This window comes from Equus caballus, chromosome 16 (genome assembly GCF_041296265.1).
Source record: "Equus caballus isolate H_3958 breed thoroughbred chromosome 16, TB-T2T, whole genome shotgun sequence".
Classification (NCBI taxonomy): Eukaryota; Metazoa; Chordata; class Mammalia; order Perissodactyla; family Equidae; genus Equus; species Equus caballus.
The window spans coordinates 48,107,791-48,115,265 of record NC_091699.1 but is presented as its reverse complement, the minus strand read 5'-3'; positions in this window follow the sequence as shown (position 1 = coordinate 48,115,265).

Below are 7,475 nucleotides of genomic sequence, written 5' to 3'. Positions count from 1 at the left end.
AGTCCGCAGCTCCCAAGGGAGTGAGGCAGAATATGACTTCCACTGTTGCCACCTGGTGGTTGAAAGAGGCAAAGCATCTGCTATTCCAATTTCCAGAAGGAGGTGGAAGGACTCTCCTCAGGGTTAGGGGAGAGGCACAGGGGAAGAGGATATGCACTCCCCCAACCCCCACTAACATCTTGGCTGGGAACCTGGGCCTTCACTTGCTTTGGTTCAGCACCATCCCAGGTACCATCAGACATGTGCCCACCAGAACCTTTCAGGATGCCTTCAGGGCAGATCTAGCATCGGAGATGGGCTGTCTGGTCTTCACTGTATTAAATAGAGGACCAATGGCCTCCAGGTCCTCGACATCCAGAGCCACAGCTAATGGCTCTTGATGGCAGAGAAGAGGGGGAGGAGTGGGAGCCAGGAGGAGAGCAGGGAGAAGGGAGAGCAGGGAGAAAGGGGAGCAGGGAGGTGGGTACAGCCCAGCCAAGTTCTGCCTGTCCTGTCCTTGCTTTACTCATGAATGCAGCTGGTTCTCTCTTTGCGGGACCTGAAGTGAGTCCCATGAGGCTCTCCTCAGCACTGTGCAGTCGCCCACTGTGTTGTAATAACCTCCCTCGCTGCTGCAGAATGACGGGAGGCTTTGGCCAACTGGTCCCAGCAGAGGGTTCTTAGGGAGGAACAGATTTCCCTTTCTGCTACCCCTCAATTCCCCACTACACTGCCTGTATCAAGGTTATGTCAAGGTTACAAACTCTACTGAAGGAGTTACGGCATGGCAGGCAAAGCTAAAACTGGGTACCAAAAATGACTGTTCCCGGAGTCCAATGAAAAGATCAAAGGCAGCCCCTCATGTGGGCATTCCACCCCTTTTCTCAACCTCCAGGTTGCCACTGTCTTGCCACTCCATCCTATGGGCCTAGTCTCATGACGTGATTTGCCCCTTTCCACCCACCAAACCCTAGGACATGATGTTGCTCCGTTGGTACATTTCCCAAAGTCTCAATAATTCAGTCAAGAATAACCTCCAAGGGGCCAGCCCGGTGGCACAGTGGTTAAGTGCACACGTTGCGCTTCAGAGGCCTGAGGTTTGCCAGTTCGGATCCCAGGTGCAGACATGGCACCACTTGGCATGCCATGCTGTGGTAGGCATCCCACATATAAAGTAGAGGAAGATGGACATGTATGTTAGCTCAGGGCCAGTCTTCCTCAGCAAAAAGAGGAGGATTGGCAGAAGTTAGCTCAGGGCTAATCTTCCTAAAACAAACAAACAAACAAACAAACAAAAAAAGAAAGAATAACCTCCAAGAAGATATGGTGTCGAAATCACTGGATGATAATCTGGGGAGAAAAAATTATCTTTGACCCCTACCTCACATCTTAAAACAAACACCAAATTCCAGTTGGATCAAAGCTGGAGGGACTAAAGAATGAAGAACAAATCCTAGAAGAAAACAAAGGGATTTCTGTACTGGTTTACTTTGATACGGCCTTTTCTGAGTATAACAAAAACCAGAAAAGCCACAAGAGAAAAAATGTATACATTGGATTACATAAAAATCAAAGTCTAAAGACTAACAACAAGCTGAGGAAAAAAATTACAAATTTCATAATATATAACAGGCCTCTATAAGTTTAGAAGGAAAAGACCAACAATCCCACTGAAAAATGGGCAAAGGAGTGGAACATATAGTTCACATGAAGGGAAATCCAAAAGATTCAACCACTGAAACCAAGCTCAACCTCATTCCTCTAAGAGAAATGCAGATTAAATAGGCAAAGCCGGGAAAGGTCCGTGCACATTCGAGGTGAGCATGGGGAAGCAGAAACTTGTAGTTGCTTGTTAGAGCATAATTGTGTAAGCTCCATGAAAGCAATTTGGCAATATCTGTCAAAATTAAAAATGCACAGATCCTTTGACTTAGCACTCCTCACTTCTAGGAATTTATCCTACAGATAAACCCACACATATGTTATAAGCTCACTCACAAATTATGCCCCAGGGTGTTCACTGGGTGATGTTTCTGAGAGTAATCAACTGGAAACAGCCTACCCTGAGGAGCCCGGTGAGTAAATGTGGGGCATCCTCACCATACATACTATGCAGCTATTAAAACGGATGAAGGTGAGGTAGTGCCACATGCAGTGATATAAGAGCAAGGGGTAGTATGTGTATAGGATGCTAACCTCATGGTCTTTGAAAGGAGGATAAGTGTTCTGGAATACTGCTGGTACCTCCAGACCTCTCAACCCCCATCTCCCCTACCCTGTCCCACCAAGTTGAGCATTGTAGGCGGCATCCACCTGGCTCTGCTCTCTGGTATTGAGTCTGGCCAATGGAAGCCCCCCAGGAGTTTAGCAGGCAGGAGGGGGACGTCGTGTTTATTCCCTTGGTCCCTCTCAGTCCATCCTTCTCTTTCTTTTTCTAAACAGAGATCTGGTCACATCCCTCCCTGTTCAAAACACTCTGTGGCTCCACATTCCCCTCTGGATAGAAGCCGGATCCCCATCATGGACCACGAGGCTTTACCACGGCTTTTGAGGGTCTGCTCCTGCTGGCTGCCTATTCTCTAGGTATCCAAACCTCTCCCAGGCTCCTGGTCTCAGCATAGTTCCCTCTGCTTATAACCCTCCTCCCGTCTCAGGGGACAGCCTCAAAGGACCTCCTTGTCCTCTTCTGGCTGCTGTGTTCCTGCCCTCACAGTGTCAGCCTTCCATTTTAGTGCCTGCCCCCAGGCTGGACTTTACCAAGGGCTGAAAGCAGGGAGCACTCCTCCCTTGCACTCTGCTAGCGCTCCTGGGATGTGAAGTTTGGCTAAATGGACAGAGGTTCCACAGGGCTCTTGGCCTCTGGAACCCTTCAGAGACTGTCCTGTTGCAGGGCCCAGCTCTGGTCCTCCTGGACTTTGGGAAGAAGCTGTCCTGCTTGACTCATCTCTGGGAGGCTGGACTAAAAGAAGCCAGTGAGGACCCAAGGGACTGGAGACTAAGGCTCAGGGGAGAGCCCTGGAAGGCCTGGCTGTAGGAAGGGGCTGTGTGCAATCAGTAAGAAGCTGTGTTTTTAAAAATAACTGCTGTCAGCCGTGGTGAAACAATATAATAAATATGAGAAATAAATCTCGTTACCACGTAATGAGCTGCCTTATTAATGTGTTAAACTTGTAAGAAATGCTTAAGTGTTTAATTGGCACCTAATGAGGGTGCCAATTAGGAATCATTATACATTTCTTTAAAAAATCCTAATTGGCAGGGGGGCATTTCAATCAATGCCACAGGGCTGGCTCCACAGGGACCCCATCCTGGTAAGCATCTGGTAGCTATACCTGCAGGGCATACATCTGGTGACTAGCCCCCCTGGGGCCCACAGCAAGGTCAGGGCCACCTGGATTGGAGCTGCCCCAAACCCCACCAGGCACCAGGACAGGGTTTCTCCTCGGCCGCCAAATCCTGCTTCTGATCAAAGCCCGTCTGCAATGGTACCTCTGTCAGGAGGTCACCTTTTTCTCCGGTCAGATGGGGGCGTTGGTCTGTCTGGAGGCTTCGAGAGGCTGGGAGCTCGCTGAGGCCCAGGACTGTGGCTCTCCACCAGTGCCCAGCACATAGAACCTCAGCATCCCTTGTTGAGCTCCCCTAGGAGCCCAGAGGAGGAGTGAAGGCTGAGCTGGGCAGGGGGCTGCTCCTGGGGTAGTGAGATCCCCGTGGCTGAAGACGGGCTGAGAAGCGGTGCTAAAGAGCATCCTAGGGCACCCTTGAGACCTCCCCAGAGGCACAACTTGGGTCTCTCTCTCTCTTTCAGCTAAATCTCATCCTGGCCACTTTTAAGAGCAGCCCCTATGTGCCTGACAGGGCCTGGGAGAGACCAGGCAATGGATTTCAGAGTAGATTCCATTCCTCCAGCCTCCAGGGCTCAGCCTCCTTCCCCAGGAAAAGTAAAGTTGAGCAGATCTACATTCCAGGCCAGACCATCCGAAGAGAAGCGTCCTGAGCAGCCGGAGCGTGATTAATTACCAAATTAATTACCAAATGAATCACTGGGGTAATTGCCAGAGAGCTGCCAGGGAGGGAGGATGCTGCCCACCAGGGGCAAGGCCCAGCCAGGGGCAGGGTGGGGTATAGCCCTGGCCCAGGCATAGGGTGAGAGGGCAGAGGTGGGAGACTGGCTGCAATCTGAACAGGTGACTTGGGCAGGATGGGAGGTAGCAGACTGAGGGCCTTGGAGGCCAGACTTGGGGGTTCCAGGGTTCAGTGGAAGACTTGCAGGCCTGTGAGTGGAAGACAGAGGAGCCATGGGGCCAGTGGCAAGTGGGGCATGGCTGGAAGCCCTGTTTGGGTGGCTGGGAGGCCCAGGAAAAGATCACCAGGTGGTCTGTGTAGGCATGCTTGTAAGACTTGGGGGGAGGGAGGTGACTGGCCTTCGGGGCTGCAGGCTGGGGGAAGGCCTCAGTTTCTGGCCTGGGGATTGGGAAGGCAGTGGGCATCCCAGAGCCAGACAGAGAACAAGATGGAGCAAAGGGCCAGCCCCTCCCCTGCAGCCTGTGGACTGCAGAACTCCTGGGCCCTAACCTGTCTGTGGCTCTTGTATTAGGAGTGATTGGGGAGGCCACCAAGTAGCCTCTGCCATCTGCTGGTTCTCAGGAACTGTCAGGAACGTGAGGGACCCTATCCTTCCAGTGAAAGAATACTCAAGGTGGCCAGTTGGAGTTAGGTCAGGGGCTCTCTGACCCCCGAGCTCAGGCCCTGCCCTAGACTTGTCACCTGCCCCAGCTGCTCCTACTCATCCTTCCCAGAGTCTGGGCTGTATTTCCAGGAGGCCCCAACTCAGGCCAGGTTTGGAGCAGGGGACTGCCCTATGGCCCTGCCTGTACCTGGCACTGGGGGACTTGGTAGAGACACATTCATTGCTGGGCAGAGACAACTTTAGAACTTGGGCCACTCAGGAGGGTTTGGGGGGTAAGACCAGAGGCCAAGCCAGGAGGTGTGACCTGAACCAGGTGGGCCTGCAGCCCCTGTGACCCCAGGGCTGCCGGAAGGCTGAGCCTATATGGAGCTCAGAGGCTCCTGCTCCTGAGAAGACCCTGTACCTCCAGGCCACCATTTGGCTCTTTAGTGTGATATTTATTTAGCAAATACTTACCTAGCGTTTCCTATGTGTCGGACACTGCTCTAGCCCGTCTACAAATATGGACTCTCAATTCTATCAAGTGGGGAGGACTGGCCCCACTTTGCAGATGAAGAAATTGAGGCAAGAGTTTCAGGGACTTGCCTCAGGTGGCATGGTGGCTGACCTGGGATTCATACCAGCTCATTCATGCAGCAAGGGGCATTGAGGTAAGTCTAATTGTCACAGGGTCCTTGGGCAGGGGTCTCTGGGACAACTGGCACTGGCACCGGCACCGATGCTGGAAGGCAGAGCTGACCTGCCATTAGTCACACCTCCTCCTGACAGCTGAAAGAGGGTCTGGGGCCAGTTGCACCACCACCTCCTCGGAGTCAGGCCGCCTGTGCACTCGATCACGAGGAATCACTTTGCAGGAGCTGCTCGTTTCCTGCTATCTGCCTTGTTGGAGATGATGTATGGGGAGGAGATGGTGCAGCTCCTGCCCTCCCTGGCCATGGAGCTTTGCTGCCACAGGCAGCAAATGCCCCATCTCACGTGTTCACTGATGGGGATGCAGGAACTAAAAGGAGGGGGCCTCTCGGTGACACACCCATGAACCTACCCAGAGTCCAGGACGGAAGCTGGAACGCCATGAGGGATGCAGGGATGAAACAGACCCATTCAGAATCTGGCCTGAGTCCCACAGAGCTGGGTTCAAATCCTGTGTGACCTAAGACAAGTCACTCAGCCTCACTGAAACTTGGCTGCAGGTGGGACAGTTGATGGATCTCATGAAAGCTTAGTGGAAAGAAGCCTCCATGGTAGGGGGAAGGGAGAGACGTTTATCTTCTTTCTGTGTGATGCCCTGGTGGGCACTGAAAGGAGCTAGGATTTGAGGTAAAGATGAGAGAGGTATGTACAGTGGAGGTCCCAGGCTGGGCATCGGTGGCGGTGAGAAAGTCCCAGTAGCGAGGGATCTGTAGATGCTGTGAGCTTGGGCCATGACCACCAAAAGGGCCCCCGAGCCTCACCCCTGCCCAACCTCCAGCCAGCTGAACCTGCCAGCCGGCCAGCCTCGTCAGGGACAGGAGAAGGTTGGCTCCGTCTCCTCCCTATGGAAGCTGCCTGGTGAGTGTGGGGAGGCCTGGTCCTTTTGCCACCCTCAGGGCTTGGTACAGACCTCACTTGTCCCCAAATGTCAACAAAGGCTACTGCGTTGAATGGTGAAGCCTTGGAGTTCGGTTTTCATCCCCAGTTGGGAGAGGCTGTGCAGATCCTAGGGTGGGGCCCACGGCTTAGACCCCTCGAGCTCAAGATGGGTGGGGGCTCTGGGGCCCTGTCCATGCACTGGGAAGAACCAACCTCCATAATAAAAGTACAAGTAACTGCACACATTTATTGAAGACTCTTCACGTGATTTTAATATATTAACTCATTTAATCTCCATGAGGGAAGATCCATTTATCAATTCTCCACTCATGAGTAGCCCGGATTACCTACTATGCAGCCCGCTCCATTCTGGAGGCTCAGGCCCCAGCCTTGATCAGTCTCCCTGACCCAGCCCCGGTCCAGACCTGCTCCCAGCAGGTGGGAAGGAAACAGCTTCTGTGCACCAGCCACTCAGCCTCCTGGATTACTGAAAAAGACCTCAAGGCCAAATTTCACTCAGGGCACCAACCCCACCCCGTGGCCTCACGCCCTCACCCCATAATCTGGGCCTGCACCGCCACCTGGTGGTCATATCAGGCAGTGCTCCAAACAGAGCTCCCTTGCCTCCCTCCACCAAGGGAAATTGCCTCCACTCCACCCACTCAAGCTTGGGGAGATCACCTCTTGGGCGTGAGAACAAGCCTCTTGGGTCCCTCTGGAAGGAGTGGAGATTGGTGTGGTCTCTCTGGGGGAGTCATTCAGCAGCACCATTGGCCTGGTGATTCTCACAACGCAGATCCCCACCCCACCCCACCCCCAGCAACAGCCTGGAAGATAAGGTGAGTACTCAGTAGAGAGGCAGCATGGGTGTGGCACGCGGGGCTGGCCTAGTGCAGCATAGGCACTCCATGTTTGCGAGGTCACCGGGTAAGATCTCCACTGTTAGAGTCCTGGCCCTGAGGAAGCCCATCATCCCTTACGTCTTGTCCCCTGCCTAGCCTGAAATGTCCCCATTACCTTGTGTCTAAACCCAGCCACAAGGCCCAGCACAATGAAAGCCTTGCGCCCAGTCAGAAGTGATGATTCCCCCTCTGAATTCTCCTGTCACCTCACCTGTGTCTCTTGTCACCTCCCAGTGAGGGGTGTGTTGCTGTCGTCAGTGTTGCTGTTCTGGCTCTCACGCCGGGTGGGACTCTTCCAAGGCCAGCCTGATCTGAGTGCCCCTCAGCTCCAGAGTCAG